This window comes from Cheilinus undulatus, linkage group 4, assembly GCF_018320785.1.
Source record: "Cheilinus undulatus linkage group 4, ASM1832078v1, whole genome shotgun sequence".
Taxonomy (NCBI): Eukaryota; Metazoa; Chordata; class Actinopteri; order Labriformes; family Labridae; genus Cheilinus; species Cheilinus undulatus.
Genome location: NC_054868.1, coordinates 23,362,491 through 23,380,835, shown reverse-complemented (window position 1 = coordinate 23,380,835; position 18,345 = coordinate 23,362,491). Strand labels below are relative to the sequence as shown.

At 36.8% G+C, this 18,345-nt stretch overlaps 1 protein-coding gene across 1 annotated transcript in view; it reads right to left on the bottom strand.

Moving 5' to 3' along the window:
• tusc3 (tumor suppressor candidate 3) overlaps positions 1 to 18,345 on the bottom strand; it is a 143,817-nt gene that overhangs the window by 23,441 nt on the left and 102,031 nt on the right. The window lies entirely within an intron of this gene.

Genomic DNA, 18,345 nt, shown 5'->3' with positions numbered 1-18,345 from the left:
ACAAAACACAAAACAAATTCGTTTCTATTATTTGTACACCAAGCTCCACCATCTGTATACTACATCAGTGCCTGTCTGTCAAGCTCATGTTACCAGAGCTGGTCATGCCGACTACCTCCTGTTGTCTTCTGCTCTGATTGGCCTGTAATGAATGTGACAGACAGAACTTTTGTCCAATCACCCTCCAAGAATTTTTGTGAAAACCCTGCCCTTTCCAAACACACTGTATTGTAGGTTACCCAGATGGATGTGAAATGTGTCTCATGCAAAGGATATTTATGAAACGGTCTATCTGGTGTGTCTGGTTAGGATTAACAGTCAAAAACCTATGCGCACCTCTGCAATTATGTGACTAATATTTTCTTTTCAATTACAATTACATAAAACACACCATCCAAAGAAAACTCCTCACTATACACGATGAACCAATAATAGTGCTACCAACACTGGATTAAAATGGCATTTTGATGTTTTCCTGCTGTGTGTTTACAGTTACATCTCAATCACTTAAAGCCTCTCAGTGATTATTGACTTTGGATGTCTGTGTGGGTTCCCAGGCCCTGTCCACACGGAAGTGAATTCAGGAGTATACGCACAAGTTTTTGGTGTTTCACCCACATGGAAACTGCGTTTTGGGAGGCCATAAACGTTTTTTGAAACCGGGTCCCAGAGTGAACAAATCTGTAAACACTTACCGTTTCGTCTCCATGTAGATGACCAACCGCATTTTTCTTGAAACGATTACATTATACATAGCATAGCCCACTTACCCAGCATGTGCCAGTCCAACCAAAACAACAATGGTGGATTACAGGCTTGTGTTCGTGCTTCAGAAGCTATTGAGCTTATTGTGGCTTTCACAGCAAAATAGGATGCTCCTTTACCACCATGACAAACAGCATACACCAGATGTTCTTAAATCCACCTCAGAGAACAACCAGAAGGGCAGCTAGGAGAAAGTTAGTGGCAGTTGTCTGTAGTCTTCTTCTCTCTTTTGGTGTATTTCCATGGGAGTGTTACAGCGCCACTTACAGGCTTGGCATATATACTACAGTGTTTTCTTTACAGGAAACTTTTTCAAAATGAAACAGAAATATATCCTTTTCGTCTCCGTGTGGACAAGGCCTCAGTCATCCAGGTCATGCTTATCCAACACTGAGCAAGTGGCAGCAGAACTGGTTACAAATTCTTGAAGACATTTAGCCTCTTCTCCAAAAGGCTTCTTCAGTTCTGAGACTGACTGGGGAAAAGTAGAGTATATAGCCCAGGCTGACCATTGCTATGCAAATGAGCTGTGTGGTCACAGCCATTAGCATAGTCATTTTCTCCAGGATTGTGGCTTGTCGTTAATTCCTGGGGTGTTAGGGTCACATTTTCATTGGTCCTTTGTTCTCTGGTGGAGGTGTTGTTTGAATTGTCTATGGAAGGTATCCAGCACTACGTTGTATGTAGGTGATAGGAAGTGTCTTAGGCCCTGTCCTCTCTTCAGGGATGGTTTCTCCATCTTGACAAAATGGCTTCTTTGACACCTCTCTTGAACCAGCGGTCTTCTTTGGCTAGGATGAAGACGTTTTTGTCATCAAAAGAATTTCCTGAATCCTTAAGATGGAGGTGAACAGCCGAGTCCTGTCCAAAGGAGGTGGCCCTCCTGTTGTGCCATGCGTTTATGTAGAGGTTCTTTGTTTTCTCTGCTGGCTGTCAGGTGACCACACATCCCATTTGCATAGCAATAGTCAGCCTAGGCTATATACTCTGACTCTTCCCCAGTCAGTCTCAGAAGTGAAGAAGCCTTTTGGAGAAGAGGCGAAACGTCCTCAAGAATTAACCAGTCCAGGTGCTACTTGATCAGCGTTGGATATTGACTTTGGAATTAACATTGGTTTGTTATGAATGAACAAATGGGACATGTATAGCTGACTTTCAGCACAGTGGTCATCTCCTAGTGTATTCCAGTATATAACGACAGTGTAATTCTCCAGCTTGGATTACACCCAGTTTCTGTGGTGTCAGACTGTATATTTTGTTTATACGTTTTGTTCTTGTGAGTCCATGGCACTCTTTTATATTCCCTCTATGCATGTATCTATGCATGTGTTATCATGTTGTCTAATTATCTAAGGTGCTGAAGCATGCATATTTTCTGCTTTAATAAAATAGCTAAATATCCTGCTATGTTTTGAACCTCCATCAACATAAATAAAACCTCAGCCTCTGTTTGCACAAACAGTTATCTGTCTGAGAGAAAATTTTGACTGAAATCTTGATGCATGCACAGACTCTTGAGTTCTCAGTGTGACTGTTATTGTCATGTATACAATTATCAGTGAAAAACCACTGATTTACCACATAGCTAGTAGGAATACACTCAGCTATATGCACTCAGCACAAACTTTGTGGTGCTGGCATATGATTAGTGCAAAGTCTTCTATGGATATGGAGCTAAAAATGGGCCAACAGTGGGCGCCTATTCTATGCAAATTATGATTCTATCAGCAGGCAGAATCCATTCTTGGTGGATCAATCACACCTAGTTTTGACAAATATATGAATAAGAATATGTCATTTGCAAGTGTGCAGATGAAATGAAGTACGTGTGTGCTAGTGAGTCATAACAATTTCTACCATGTAGTGCGTTGGTGGATCAAGGTGATACCTTTTCAGTGAGTGGGCTGGGAGGTCAATCTTACCCTAAAGGAACATTCATACATACAGACTATTACTCAGACTCTCCCACTTACAGCCCGTCCTGAAAATGGCTCCTGAACAACGCCAATCCTTCTACATCTTTTTGATAACAAACTCAGCATGAAAAAATACAGATGGATGATAGCTGCCACTAGTTTTATTTGTGCCTGCTTATTGTGTCTGGAGGCTGATTTTGGAGCACCATGGTGTGTTTTTCCTTCATTTTCTCTTCATGACATTTGTGCATTAAGGTTTTTCACAATTAAAGCAGAACATTTGTCTTTTAAACAAGCATTGTTCATGACATAATGACATTCAACAGACTTAAACAATTAAAATCCCTGTATAACACAACACATATTTTTAGCTAGAACTTAAATGGTAATCACTGCTGTCAAAAGATATAATTTGTTATGGTTATTAATCTCAGAATAGCAGTAGTTAATCAAGATTAATCTCATCTTAAAATTGCACTTTGCATTAAAAACAGTTTTTGAGTCATAGTAAAAAGTTAAATGCTTGATAAGAGAAGGTAGTGATGAATTTTGACTTGCCCACTGAGCTGTCTGTGAGTTATTTAAAGTGAAATAAGACATTAAAGAGCAGTGGTGGACTTATTTTACATCACTGTGGCTCCAGGGAGATGCTGACATGGCTTAACTCAGGTGTGGTGGAAAGGACAATAAAGCATGTGAATAAACATATTTTTAAAAAAATTGTGCACTCATTCTGAACCTTAATTAAGAGTGATTAATGCAACTGACAGCCCTAATGGTAACACCATGTGCATTACTATGCCCTTTATAACTATTTAGTTAAACTAAAGCAAATAACATTACAGTTAACATTAAAAAAAATATTCTTCTCTGATCTCTAGTAAAAGGTTTACATTAAATAAATAACAGACAGTTTTAAAAATGAAACAGCTTTATCACTTGCTTCTCTCTTTTCAACCCTCACTCACATCTCTAATTAAATGAAAGAAATGACATTTGGATCACCCTTTTAGATTTTAAATCTAAGCTGGTTTTTATTTAGGCTCAAAATGTAACTTAAAGGGGACATTGCTGGCAGGTTGTTCGGCACTGTTTGATTGAGTAAGGATTCTGGTTATTCAATCATAATGGGCTCTTGGTGCGTTTATTTTCTTTGTCATTGTATGGTATGTTTGCTATGTTTTATCTCCTACTAATATGTGACATTACCAAGACAGTGCTGAAGACGGGTTGGTTTTTTCTTTCAGTGGAGAAAAAGTAACCTAACATGTCAGACTGAGTGAGACTGTTTCATGTATGCACTGCATGGGATATATTTCATATGGGAAACCTCACAATCTAAAGTAATTGGGGAGGGTAGGATTTTGGAAAAAATTCTCTGAAGGTGACAGGAAGAACGTCCTGTCTGTCACATTCATTTCAAACCATTGAGAACAACAAGACAAAATGAGGTAGTATGTGCAGTGGCCAATCCATCTTAGGTTAGGGACAATGAACATTAAAGAGTTCATCCATCCGCCATCAAAATGTCTTTTATTCACGGTCTTCAGATTTCCCTGACTTGTTTGGTGCCTCAGCAGACTTCTGAGCATATCTGTGTTTGTGTGTCATCCTAACTGTAACAAAAGAGCTGATTAGTTGAGAAGCGCTATATTTGACTGGTGCTACCAAAAAGACAGGATTATTTGATTATTACTGATTATTTATGATTAAGCACCTTTAACATCTACTCTATACTGTATCATACATTTACTGCATGTACATCTATACAAGATGCTTAGGTAGATGTATTTTCCACCATTACAAAACTCGCTAGACAAGCTTGTTAATGCTGATGTAATTTACACGGACAAAAATGTGCAGCCTGGATATAGTTGTGAATATTTATTGAATAAATCAAAGAACTCTGACGATTAGACCAGTGTGTCCTGAACTGTGAGTTTTGTGCCCCTATAGCCTTGAGAGTTAGCAGTTTGAGTGGTTAAGTGTAAATAGCCTTTGAAATGTGGAGTCATTTAAGTCAGTTTGTACTTTTCTTGAAGGTTGTTTAAGAGTTACAATATTGGAGTTGGGACATATATTGACACCCACCAGTGATTCCGAAAAATATTTCTCCGCATGAATTTTCACAGGGTCCAAGTGTTAGAGTTGGCACCAACTGATACATCCACTATGTAATGTCTCCCACACAAATATATTTAAGACAAACTTTGCAAAAGTAAGCTTTTCTGTGAAGATGTCAAAGGCCTGGTTCGACCGGCATCTGTCGGTTTGTGATGGAGAGGACTCAGACAGGCAGACAAAAGAAGACAAAGTATTGGTCTTGTGGAAATGAGACAAACAGAAGGAGAGTTGAGTCTTAAAGAGACTTTCACACTGTTGAATCCCTGCAGATTATTCGTGTCTAGGTTTACAGCACATCTAGGGTCTGTTTTTCCACTCCACTGCCTCAGTGTTCATTTATTTCCCTATCAGACAGGAATAAGGATGGAAAGATGAATAGAATATGACAAAGGAGGAGGAGTGAAGGGTGGACAGCTTTCTCTTGCTTCAGTGGAGAGAAATGAAGATTTTTTGCACTTGAATGCAGACATAAAGATGGCAAAGGCACAAGGCTGAAACAGATCCTTTTGTCCTCAACAAAAACCTGTTGTTCTCTATCAACTGGGACTTTTGAGTTTCTTTCAAGACACTTTTTTTATAAACAAACCAACATGTTTTCACTTCCACAATAAAAAAGTTGTTTTTTTAGTTCATTCTCTACTTTATCTAAACACTCTACAAAGTACAGGCTTTGAGTTGCAACTTAAAGGCTCTTAATAACCAGGTAAAGCTATGTACAAAGCAACTCTCATGGTCAAATTCTAACAGACTTGTCTGCCATTTTTCTGCCTGAGAACCTATATAGTGTTGGTCAAAATTACACCCTAACCAGTGTTTGCACCCTTAGGTGTGTGGGTCATCAAACTGGTCTGGTTCTAAACCATCTTGAGGCCCTAGAAAGCAAATGCAGCATTCAGTTCAAATGTGGTCTAGCTTTTATTTTCCTTTTGTTTCTTGCTTCAATATACAGCCTCTAGCAGTGTGTAAGCTTTCTGAATATATTCATCCCTGAAAGCATAAAAAAAAAATCTACTGCTAGAGCTTTTAGCTTTCCCCATATTGAGGTGGCCTTGGCAAGGGAAAAGTTATAAATGCTCAAACTTCATAAAGGAGTTAATTGTGTGTTCTCTCTTGCCATCCAATTTTTCATGATTTAAAACTCTATGATTATCAGTAATGTATTAATTTGTACCATTTTAATTGTTTATCTAAGCATTCAATTTTTTCACATTAGAAGGGCCACTCAACAAGCCCATATGGGTTTTTATAGCTTCTTCTGCACATTTGTAGAAATTGTTATTTACTACTAAATGATCATGCACCACAGGTATTGTATTTCTTCATCTATTCTGTTTCTCCCTTTTTGTTCTTTTTTTTCATATGTGCAAAGAAATAAAACAAAAAATGCTAAATATAATACATCCATAATATTTAAATAATGCAATACTTTAGTCTGTTTAGGGCTGTCAAAATACTAGAGTTTATATTCTTAAATTCAGCAGCATCAGAAGTATATAAAATTAAAAAATACTGATAATAATAAGCAATCCTAGGCACCTGCTGATCACTTAAATATCACAAAGTAATATACTATTAAAAAATGTTGACACTTGTTGTGAGTTTCACCACGGCCTCTCTTTGATTTACTCTAATAAGGGAGATTGACACGCTCCCAAAAAACATGGCTCTTCCTTTCAGAACTGTATTGTTTAGGCTGGGTACCTGAGATCAACTTTTCTGTTATTATTCTTTAAAATGTTTTACTGGTCTTCCTGTTTATTTGGTTAAGGAATCATTCAGGGTATATGCAAGAATCTTGAAGTTAATTTTAATACCTTTTTAAGACTTTTTCAAGACCTTCTTAATACTTTTTAATACCTCACCACCACTTCAAGCTGTAACCATTTACATCAGTGATATAGCTCGATCTGGCGCTCTCAGAGACAATTTACAAATGCACCCACAATAGCCTAGTTTTTTATGTATCTGTTTATCTTTGTTTTTTAATAAAAATGAATAAATTCACACACTTTTACGATGTTTTTGGGACTCAAACTCTTGGACAGCTAATTCAGAAAAAATACTTTCAAAATTTAAGACTTTATAAAGTTGTGATAGGACTTTTTAATACTTTTTAAGGGTCTTAATTTTCCCAAAATTGATTTATCACCTTTTAATACTTTTCAAGACCCCGCAGATACCCTGTCATTAAAATGAGACACTACATATGGGCTGTACAGGGACAGCTTTTATAAATCTCAGTACAGCTCTTGTGCAGGAAAACAAGCGGCATGTTGGCAAAAGTATAAAAAAAACGAATGAACATTGGGATACTGGTAGGCTAATGTCCATGCCATCAACTTCATCATCAACCTTTATTTAAATTTCGACCGTCATTGAGGTTTCCCTTGTTTATAATCATTAGAACAAATAATGAAGATTTTACTCATTGAAACAATAAAAAAACTGATGTGAAATCATTTGGTCTAATTGACTCAAAAAGTTTCAGGGAAACTAGTGTCAATCTTAACTGTTGGTTGTAAAATATTTCTCATATTTGGAGCTCAAAGGTCATAAGTGGATTTTCAAAACAGACTCACAGGACATGAAGCATTAAGACTTGGTTATGATTTCTGCATGGAAGGACACAAACTGACGTGGAATTGTGATGTGGAAAAGTTCGGTGCGTTTATACTTAGCCCCGGCTTCCTCAACGTCACAAACCGACTTTCAACTGTGTGAGGTATCTTCAAACATCTTGTCTGTTGCATGTTTTAATAGAAGTTATAGATGAAAAATTATTGCTTACAATAAAGAGGATCACAAAGAGGTGCTGCTGTGTATACTCTTGTTGCCAAAACAAACAAAGGGAGAGAAGGTTGTCCGTACAGCCACTCAATCAAGAGGCGGGACGAAAGAAGTACAATATACTTGTGTGGCCAATACAAGAGATAAATAAGGAAGTACACCATTCTTCTAGTCCTACTGTGTGTGATATTTTAATCCAGGAACTTTAAATCATTTGGCTGTCTTTATGATCCTTCAAGGAAGAATCATACAGATGTTTACATTTTCTGACCTCTGAATCTAGATGTTCTTCAAAAAGCGAGTTTGGTAAGGTCCAGTCTTCCCTATAAGGTATATTGTGCTGGATATAATACAGAATAATTTATTTCTTATGTTTGTTGAACAATAAATAAAATGAGGAACTTAACATAATCACACATTAAATGGCAATTGCAATATTGGGAAAAAAATTGCTATAAAATTATTTTCACAAATTGTTCAGCCCTAGAAGCTAGTAGAGAAATGGAGCACTGCTGATCATCCCCTTTTCAGGAGATGGTTAAAAAGTGAATTTGGTATGTGATAATACCCCACCCCCCCCCACACACACAAGAAACACTTAATGCCATCTGTAAAAGCACACCTCTCTGCATGTTGCCTCAACATTTAAAGGAGCTGCAGAAAGAGGTGCTGGGCAGGAGCCATGCTTGGAGGATGAAAAATTCCTCAATCCATAGCCCAGCACTTCCAATTAATCTGATGGATTAGAATTCAGGACTTCCATTCATTAGTGAGCAGTGCTGGGTGTGTGTGTGTTTCTCAGTTTAAGTAGCTACCCATGTGTTTGCACTGAGAGAATGCGCGTTTCTGAATGAGAGTGTTTAGAGGGAATTTGTCTGTGTGATAGGAAGTGTGTGCTCATTAGGAAGATGTAAGACATCAAGGTGTTCTGGAAGTAAAAGCAGCCACAGCTCACTGAGCTAACGTGGAGATGAATGGAAAAGCTAATTCAGGGGTCACACCCCATAACTTGGTGCCTGTTTCTTATTTAGGCAAACCCACAGATCACCTGCATATATATGCATACTAACCAAAACACACGAGGGAAAAGTTAATGCAGTTTTGGATTTTTTTATGGCCATATGGACTCCCTCAGAAGACGGGCATCCATACAGTTTGTTTAACTAAGCTTTGCTGTGATAACAGTACATTATCACAGAACAACAATATTTATTATTATTATTTTTCCTTTGATAGTAAGTTTAAATTCAAGTTGAGAAAAAGCACATTGTAATCTCGAGATAGTTAAAACAAATTGTGTTGTGATCTTTAACACATTTAACATGTTCTCATCATTATGGGTGAAGGAAGTAAATTCAATGTATAGATGTGTTCACTAAGGGCTTTCTTATACGTGCTCAATACAAAAAAAAATCCAATACATAAGTAAAAAGATAATATGGAAAAAATGACTGGCTTTACACCAGGACTAAACAATTAATTTAAATTTTATTGGAATCACAATATGGCCGTCTTCAATTTTTAAATCTCAGGAGGTGCATTGTCTCTTTAAGGAGAAATATTTGTCAAAGACCCATTCCAAGTACCATTAACATTTAGATATTTTGCAGCAGAGCACATTTTACACAGAGATGTTGGAATAAATTATCCTTATTTGTGTAGAAATTACAAAAAATATGCTCATCAATCATTTTTGTAGTCTTTCATTAACAACTTTAAATGTTTTTCTATTAAAGAAAGACTAAATACAATGGTCAGTCTTTAATGTCAAAAATCATACTGAAAACAGTATAAATTAAACAGTCAAAATTCAATATTTTTTCAAAAATTGTTCAGCCCATTTAACAAGCAATTTTATGGGAACAGACATCATGAAAGAACCACTGAATCTGAATAAGATACACAAAGGAAGCTTTCAATGCCTCTGCCAGCAAAATATCTAGTAAGATTTGTTAAAATCTGATAAGATTGAGGTCCATCATGGAATGAGAGACAACTGTGGTATTTGCCAAAAAATGTCTTTTTGTAACACACAATTCAAGTGTGCATCTGATTCTATCTGTATAGGGTGAAATTAATCCCTAGTTAGTATTGAATACAGGGCTGCAGTAATAGATTCTTTTTGTAGTCGAGTACTCTATCAATTCTTCTGACGATTAATCAAGTACTCTAATAAGAAATATTGCATATTTTAAATCAGTCATTTTTGCATTTTCAAGAGAAGTAGTACTAGACAAATGAGAAAAGAAGCTGGGTCCCTTAAATTAACTACTTCTATATTAAAAATTGGTTTTAACAGGTTCTCTAAAGGGAATATATTTTACAAAGTGCAATGAAGTTCTGTAGACAGTTTACATTTCTTAAAGTTAGAAGGAAAGGAAGTTAACCCCTTAAAGCCTGAAAACACAAATAATAGCCAGAAAATTCCAATTTTTTTGGAACTGAAATTTTCATTTAACTTTCTACTGAAATTTTAAAAAATCCAAATTTCCATGAAATTTCACAAATTTATTTTTAGTATCTCATTTCATTCATAAGATGTTTTTGGTAACTGATAAACCACTTGAGGGCATTTTTATCATTTATCAGATTGTATTCAAAAGTTTTTTTGAGTAATTTATTGATTATATTGATTAGATAGAGGTATCATAAAAGCATGTATCAAATATGCGACAACAGGCGTTAAGGGGTTAAATAATGACATTAGATTAAGCCATATTTAGGGTTTTAGGGATCATTCACCAGGAATTGTTTGGTGCTAACACTTTATTTATTTCATTATAGTTTATTTCTATTCTCCAAGTTGTCGTTAAAGTAAAGGGAAACTGAATAATTTTAAGATCCTCTATTTTATGCATGAATGTAATATTTCACATTACAGCAAGAACAAAGCTCCATCATTCACACAGGGGTCTGATGGTGTCTGAAAGGGGAACCTTTCAATATGATCTACTTTTCAAAAGGGTGTTCACTTCCAAATTTTGCACATTTTTTTGTGAGTTCATCCACCATAAGACAAAAATATGACCTTTTAAGACCATCCACTGACATGGAGAACACATTTTAAGGGGTAAAGCTGCTTCTGTGACCTGTTGAATCCTGACTGTACGATGATGAACTTTAACCTACTTCGTCTCTGTCACTGTCTGTGGCAATAAGGTGTTTCTATTTTATTGGTGTCAATTCATTATCAATCTAAGTCTTATCAAATCTTTCGGGATGCTTAACATTTTGAAAAATACGCTGCAATCAAGACGTCAGTGCGCTGAATTTTAGATAATTTATAATTCAATGTATAACGCGTGCACGCGGAAAAGAGAGAGAGAGAGAGAGAAAGACAGGGCGAGGGAGGGAGAGAGGGGAAGCACCAAAGCAGGACTTAAATCCTGAAGCCTGACGGTGTTCTGTAAAACAGTCGGGTCAATCAGAGAAGTTTATGAAATTCCCTGAAGTCTGCAGACACAAACTGAGCGCTGCGAGTCGGTGGCGTGTAAACTCAGAGATCTGCATAGGATAACAGGTGCAGGCGCTGTGCCGTTTGTGCCATGAAGCCGCGGCCAGTGGATGCATAAAAACGCAGGACGAGTGCCTGTAAACATCACTCCATCTCTTTCTCTTCCCTCGTAATTTTCATGCCTCGTATCATGCATGTTACGTTGTAGTAACAGCGAAAACAAGGGCACTGTGCCACACAAATGGCCGTCCGTGTGAAACACAGCACGCCGTGCAACACAGGGCGCGATGTCCAGGCTACAGCATGGCCGTATATAGATACAGGACTGATTTAAGCAAAGCCTCGAAGCAGATAATTTGCCTCGAGGAATTTTTTGAATCGAATTACCCAGATAATTTGAGGAACTGTTTCAGCCCTAATTGAATCGTACAGTGACACTACATCTGAGGGCCTGGTGAGGGCAGGAGTCTGGTTACAGCTATCTAGAGCCATTTTGACAACAAACAAACAAAAAAAAAATATCAAAAGTTTAGAACAAGAAAACATTTGAGTCAAAAAGAAAACATTTAGATAAGAAACATGTACTCATGTGAAGTTTTACTGAATAAATATAAAGTTTTCTAGCTTGATTTTTTACGTATCTTAAAGATATAGACACTATATGTGAAAATAAAGGGATGCATTAAGCAGTCTAAATCTATAAGAATGCAAGAAATATTAAAAACATGTTTAATTACCCACATTATTGGTCAGCATAGAGAGTGATATAGATGTTTTGTCATTGTCATGGGTGGAAAGTAACTTACCACATTTACTCATATTACTGTAACTGGGCAGATTATTTGGTACTTTTCTTTTTTTTTTTTTAGATTTATTTTTGGGCTTTTTTGTGCCTTTATTAGATAGGGGAGGACAGTGGACAGAGTCAGAAACAGGGTCAAGAGTGGGGGTGAGACTTGCGGTAAAGGGCCTCAGGCCGGATTCGAACCCCAGCCGCCCGCGTACATGGGGAGTGCCTTTAACCACTAGGCCTCCTTCCCCCCTCGTGGTACTTGTATTTTTTGAGTACATTTTCAAATCAGTACTTTTACTTGTATTTAAGTAAATTTTGACCAGAGTAACTGTACTTTTACTTTACTTACTAGTGTTCATATCTCAGGGGTAAACATTTCAGGGTTAGGGTTAACTTTAACTCCATTCTGAGTGAAATGGTCTTCAGTGTTGGAGTTATTTGATAGAGTTGTGGTGCTTCTAAATTCAATTCAATTAAATTATTTACACAGCACATTTTATTTCATGCCCCACACAACACGCAACCACTACACACAAAACACACATATATAATACAGGTTTGGTTGTCTTTTCTTTCAGGAAAACATATGCAAAATGCAAATATACTGCAGTATTAACAGCCAAAGGCGCAAGAGAGAAGCAGGTGTTTTCAGACCACTCTTAAAAGAACTTAAAAGTGTTTACAGATCTCAGGTCAGCAGGCAGCTTGTTCCATAGGACAGCACCATAATGACTAAATGCTCCGTCACCAGATTTACCTCTAACTTAAGACACATTAAGGAGGCCCATACCTGAAGATCTGAGGGATCTGACTGGATGATATCCTGGAGCAGGTCAGAAAGGTACTGGGATGCCATAACATTCAAAGTTTTATAAACAAGGAGGGTACTTTAAAATCAGTTCTGCGTTGGACCAGAAGCCAATGAAGATTTCTCAGACTGGTGTGATGTGTTCCATTTTCTTGTTAACACTTGAGCTGCACTATTTTGGATGAGTTGGAGTAAGTTTTTGTCTCAAGGACACATAGTACATGTTCTTCCTCAGCATGCATTACCTTGCTATGAACTCAGGCAGCCGTTGCCACAAACCAACCAGTGGACTGTCAGACTCTGAAAATGGTACCCCCTTGACACAAGGAGCTTCCTCTATGCCTGAACACCATCCGCGCAATCTGCAGCTGGCAAGACATCTGAAGCAAGACAAGCTCCAAATCTCTTATGAAATCATGAAAGACCAGCTACTAAAGTATCAACAAGCAGTTAAAGCAGCAAGAACTAAATACTTTTCAGACATCATCTCAAAGCACCACCATAAACCAAAGGTCCTCTTTAGCATTATAAATTCAGTCACCAGTCCATCTCCCAGACCCTATCCACATGTTTCGTTGTCTCTGCCTGATCACTTTTTAAACTTCTTTACTAATAAAATTGAAAACATTAGGCAGAACATTTTAGCAACATCTAGAGGAATCTCTGTCTTACCTGAATGTTCTGCCCAGCTAAAAAGCTTTGAGCCAGTTTCATTAGTCTCACTTAGGGACACAGTTTTTAAAATGAAATCTGTAACTTGTCCTCTAGACATAGTCCCCACCCTCCTCCTTAAGGACGCTTTTGATGTCCTTGGCCCTAGCATCCTCATGATTATTAACTGCTCGCTGTCAACTGGTTTCGTTCCATCCTGTTTTAAACAAGCCTTAGTGCAACCCCTCTTAAAAAAGCCCAACCTGGACCCCCTACAACTTGTTAATTACAGACCCATCTCAAAGTTACCCTTCTTATCCAAGGTCCTAGAAAAGGTTATCTTACAGAGTCTTCTGCCGTATCTCTCTCTCATAACAACATATTAGTCCATATTCGTCCATACTGATGAACTTTGATTGATTGATTGCTATAAGGCACACTCCCTCATCTTTGTTCTTGCCAGAAGAGACCCATCTTGCCACAGATGTTTAAGAGTTACTGCAGCTTTGTCGTTATACAAAGAAAAAAATCAAATGTGTAAAGTGTACTATAACTAAATGTGCTGTGGACCAATATTGACACTTTTAAGTGTTTAATCTAACTCTATATGATTTAAACTAACACTGCCAATTTAACTGTGTAATTAACTTTGTTATAGAGGAGTGACAACCTGAAACACCTGGTTGGAGATCTATTCTCTTGTTGTTATGCCAGTCAGGAAAGATAATATTCTACCCCTATATTACCCAGGACTCCGTATGTAAAGTAAACTTTAAATTATTATTTTTTTTACTATTCCCTGAGTAGATTCATAGACCAGTACTTTTACTTTTACTTAAGTAAAATATAACCAGAGTAACTGTATTGTTACTTGAGTACAATAATAGTGTACTTTGTCTCCCTCTGGTCATTTTCAATTAACTGACAATAACTAAAGGTATCTTTACTTTTCTCTTTATTACATCTTGACTCTAAAAAGACTTACAATTGGATGTCTGAATTTTTTGTTTCTGTGACGTTTAATGACACACTATAATTAACTAGCGAAGCATTAACTCATAATAAGTAAAAAACTAAATTCCTCATCAATAAGGGATTGTTCCTTTTTTGTAGTCTATTTGTATGTAATTTCTAAACATTTATACATGTTTTATTGTTGAACAGTGTTTATCTGTAATCTGTTTAAAAATGTGAATTATTTATTTATATGGTATAAATGAACTTATTCATAGTGTCCAGTTGTCATAAAAGGTTACAATTGTTTCTTTCTAAAGGCTGTATAAAACTCCAAGAAATCCTTTTAATTTTAACAAAATTTCCAGCTTTTGTCAGAGTCTTCATCACTGGTTCAGTCATAAAGATCAATCAATCTGTAAATTAAGGAATAAAACTATGTAATAGACTTTTCATAGAAAAGAAAAATAAATATATAATACAGACACAAAGTTCATCACAAAAAAGTTACTCTTTTTCATCTTCTTTATCCATCTTCACATTTTCTTGAGCAACAAAACTAAGAGCTAATATGCATCATTCTTTTCAATGTTGTTTTACCACAGGGCATGCTGACAAACACTTTTTTTTGCTTGTTACAAAGCCTAATCATGGCTCAACTCAATAAATCAAGGCAGGTTCATGCTGTGGTGCTGTCTGGTGCAACTTTAATCTGCTACAACTCCAATTAATCTGATGGATTAGTTTTTAGTCTGTAAATGAGGAATAAACATCAAGTCTGTTGTCTCAAAATAGCATGGAATGATGTATGCATAAAAGAATTAGACAACTCTACAGTATTTGAAATGTCATGATCTTAGTCAGGTCAATGGACATTGTGTTGATAAGTTTTACAGCCGGTAAAGGTTTAGCTTTAACTCTATAATTTATTAATTTATTTACAACTCTTTGTTCAAACACTCCTTACTGAGGAAGGAAAAAAGAAAAAAGCAGTGGTAATCCATTGTAGGCCATCTAATAGTGTAAAGTTTATAAGAACTATCAAATATTATTCTTATTACATTCGTTGCTATGCTTCCAAGATAAATGCAATAAACATCTATGACAAAATAAAAGTGAAAATAAAATTAGTGAAAATATTGTTCCTCCAGAGACTCTTAAGAAAATAGATGGTAAAAGGTTTGCTCAATTAAAATACTTAATATCAACGTGAGAGCTGAAGTATGTCTAGACCTTTACCAACACACCCCCTGAGGACAATTTACTACAATACTCTCTCATTAGCATATTCTAAGGAAAATATCCAGAGGATATGCATGTTTACATTCCTTGTTCTAAAGGGATGAAGATGTGAGCTGCACTGAGTTCCTGTGTTCTTGCACTAATTTGAATACATTGACATTAAAATGCCTTGTTTATGTAAGAATCGTATGAAGCTGCTCATTTGTCACACTTTGAGACATGTAAGGAGTCTTCACCCATGTAGGCATTCAGTATGTCTTTCTGGACATTGAGGACGGCCGTAGGCATCTCACACGTTCATAATGGTATCAAAATGAGGATTGGAACAGGCTTTGGCCTAAAGCTGTCAATGATTTCCTTAATATGCAACACCTTTTCTGCTACATATCACAGAAAAATACCTAATATGAATGATAGTAGCACTAGAAATGGAACAGCTGCTATTAATTCTGCAAATACTGAGAACATTATGTACAAAGAACACGCTTATCCTTGCGTCTTTAAACTGAAGTACTCACTCACTTAAGCCTCTGGTAGTGTTGCTGTTAATAGCCATGGGCTGGATAACCTTTACAAGTTGCCATATTTATCCTTTTTTCCCACACTGCATCAAGTACGCAGTGTGTTGATATGTGTTAGTGTGTGTTTGGTTGGGTAAAGGTCAGGAGGCACTCTGACAGGAAGAGAGATAAATGAAAAGAGTAGGGAGGAGAGATAGTACATACCTGAGAGAAGAGACTAGAAAGAGTAAATTGGGAGCTTCTATTAAACACACAAAGTTTGACTGAGTGTGTTGATGTGAAGGGGTAGAATGACTAAAAGTGAACCTTGCAAGGTAATACAGTGTATTTGTCAGCTATAAACCCGGAATATAGAATGAGAGCTAAGCTATTGCTTTTTCTGTTTTTTTTTTGTTTGTTTTTGTTTTTTAACTCTAGGATTGGGTGGTATCCATTTTTTAATATCAATAAACCTTCCCAAAATTTTACTGTGGTGTACATTTTATCATAAGGTGTTTAAAAACCACAATATAAAAGAAGCAGGTCTGACCAAGCACTTGCAAGCGTGCATGTGCAAGCACAGTGAGCAGAGCATGTGCCTACAGGCCTTTCATTCAATCTTTAACAAAATGCTTCAAGTCTTAAAAAAAAAAAAAACCCAAAACAATGAGGATGTTTATAATGCTGGAAGTGATTTATAGTTGCAGCATTGTTTCCACATCTCACAGGTAAACCAGGTTACATTAAGACAGACCATCAAATAAGGTTTTGACTTGTTATTCCCCTTTTCTCTGGACATAATGATCATATGCAGGCTCTTTTTCACCTGCTCTTGAGGTAATATGAGAAAGTTATCCAAAACTTTTTATCAAAAAGGATTTAGGAATATGAAGGAATATTTTGCTATTAAACAGATACAGTGGGGTCATAAATAATATCTATGTTCTTGTTGTGCAACAATGACACACTGTCCAGTCATGATGCCACTTTGCAGGAAACGTATAAAAGGTTACAGACTACTTTAGTGGCCACAACAATCAACAGCTATTGAAATTCATCAACATATCCTGTAAGAAGAGCTTGATTTAAGTTTGAACATTTTTAAAATGTCTGATGGTAATGTTACAGCACACATCACATATGGTTATCACTGAACTTGGTGCTTGGACTGTGGAAATCCAAGGCTGCAAACTATGCAAGTTAGACCAAACCCTGTGATGACTATTTATTCCTCTTTATATCAGTCAAGGAATGACTTTAGAAAGGATTATGGTGCACAGCAAACAATCAGCTCACCCTGATTTCATACAGCATGTCTACAAGGGGGGCTGGCAAAAAACTGGGTTAAGACAAAAGCTTAACAAACTAATTTATGAAAATAAATAACTATAACTAATAACTATAGTGTGGAAAAATGCAATAACTGATAAGTATATTATCAGTATTTAGGTATTTTGCAATTAAAAAACTAACTGGCAGCAACAAATCAATGCTTTAATTTTATCTGCCTGAAAACATATGCTGTTTGATGTTATATCCAGACCAGAGGGACTGTGGGCGGACTCATTGAACCCTTCACTTGAATAAATATGGAAGTCTATGTTAGGGATTCAGGTGATGCTTTAAAATCTCATTATCTCCTCTCTGTTTATGCAATTTAGTGTTTTCAAACTCCATGGAGAGTTCAGTTTAATTACCAAGAGTCAATTACAGCCATTTAAAACCTCCTTTCTTCTTCTGAGAACACGTCAATCAGTAAAATGAGGTGACTTTTCATTTACTCAATTTCTGTGTTTGTTTATCTTTGAAATATGTGAGATTTCATATGGTGGCAATGAACTGTGAAAGAGAAAGAGGGCACATGGTGATGTGAGCCTGTGGCATAAAAGAATGGCTGGCTCCATTCATAGACTGTCCAAATAAATGTACAGGCAAGGCACTCAACCCCCAACTGCTCCACTGACCTTTCTCAGCAGCCAACATCTCAGGTTGAGCTCAATATTTTTCTTGGGGAGGAAATGTTAAAGGTATAATATACGACTTTCAGAGTAGATATCTCAGATGTCGCTCTGCCTCAGCCCCACTGTTGATTCATTTCTCTTGTTTTTGCTGTATTTTAGATCAAACAAAGTCGTTTCTTTGGTTGGGAAGGTACGTAACTTATCCTTGACGTGTACAGTTCTGACAAACTCAGCCATTGTGCCTTAACATACTGCCCCTAAGATGGCATGGCCATGTACATGTATGGTGGCAGGGCTAACGGTTGGAGAGCGAGAGAGCGAGAGAGCGAGAGCGAGAGAGAGAGCGCAAGAGAGAGAGCATGAGAGAGCGAGAGAGAGAGAGAGAGAGAG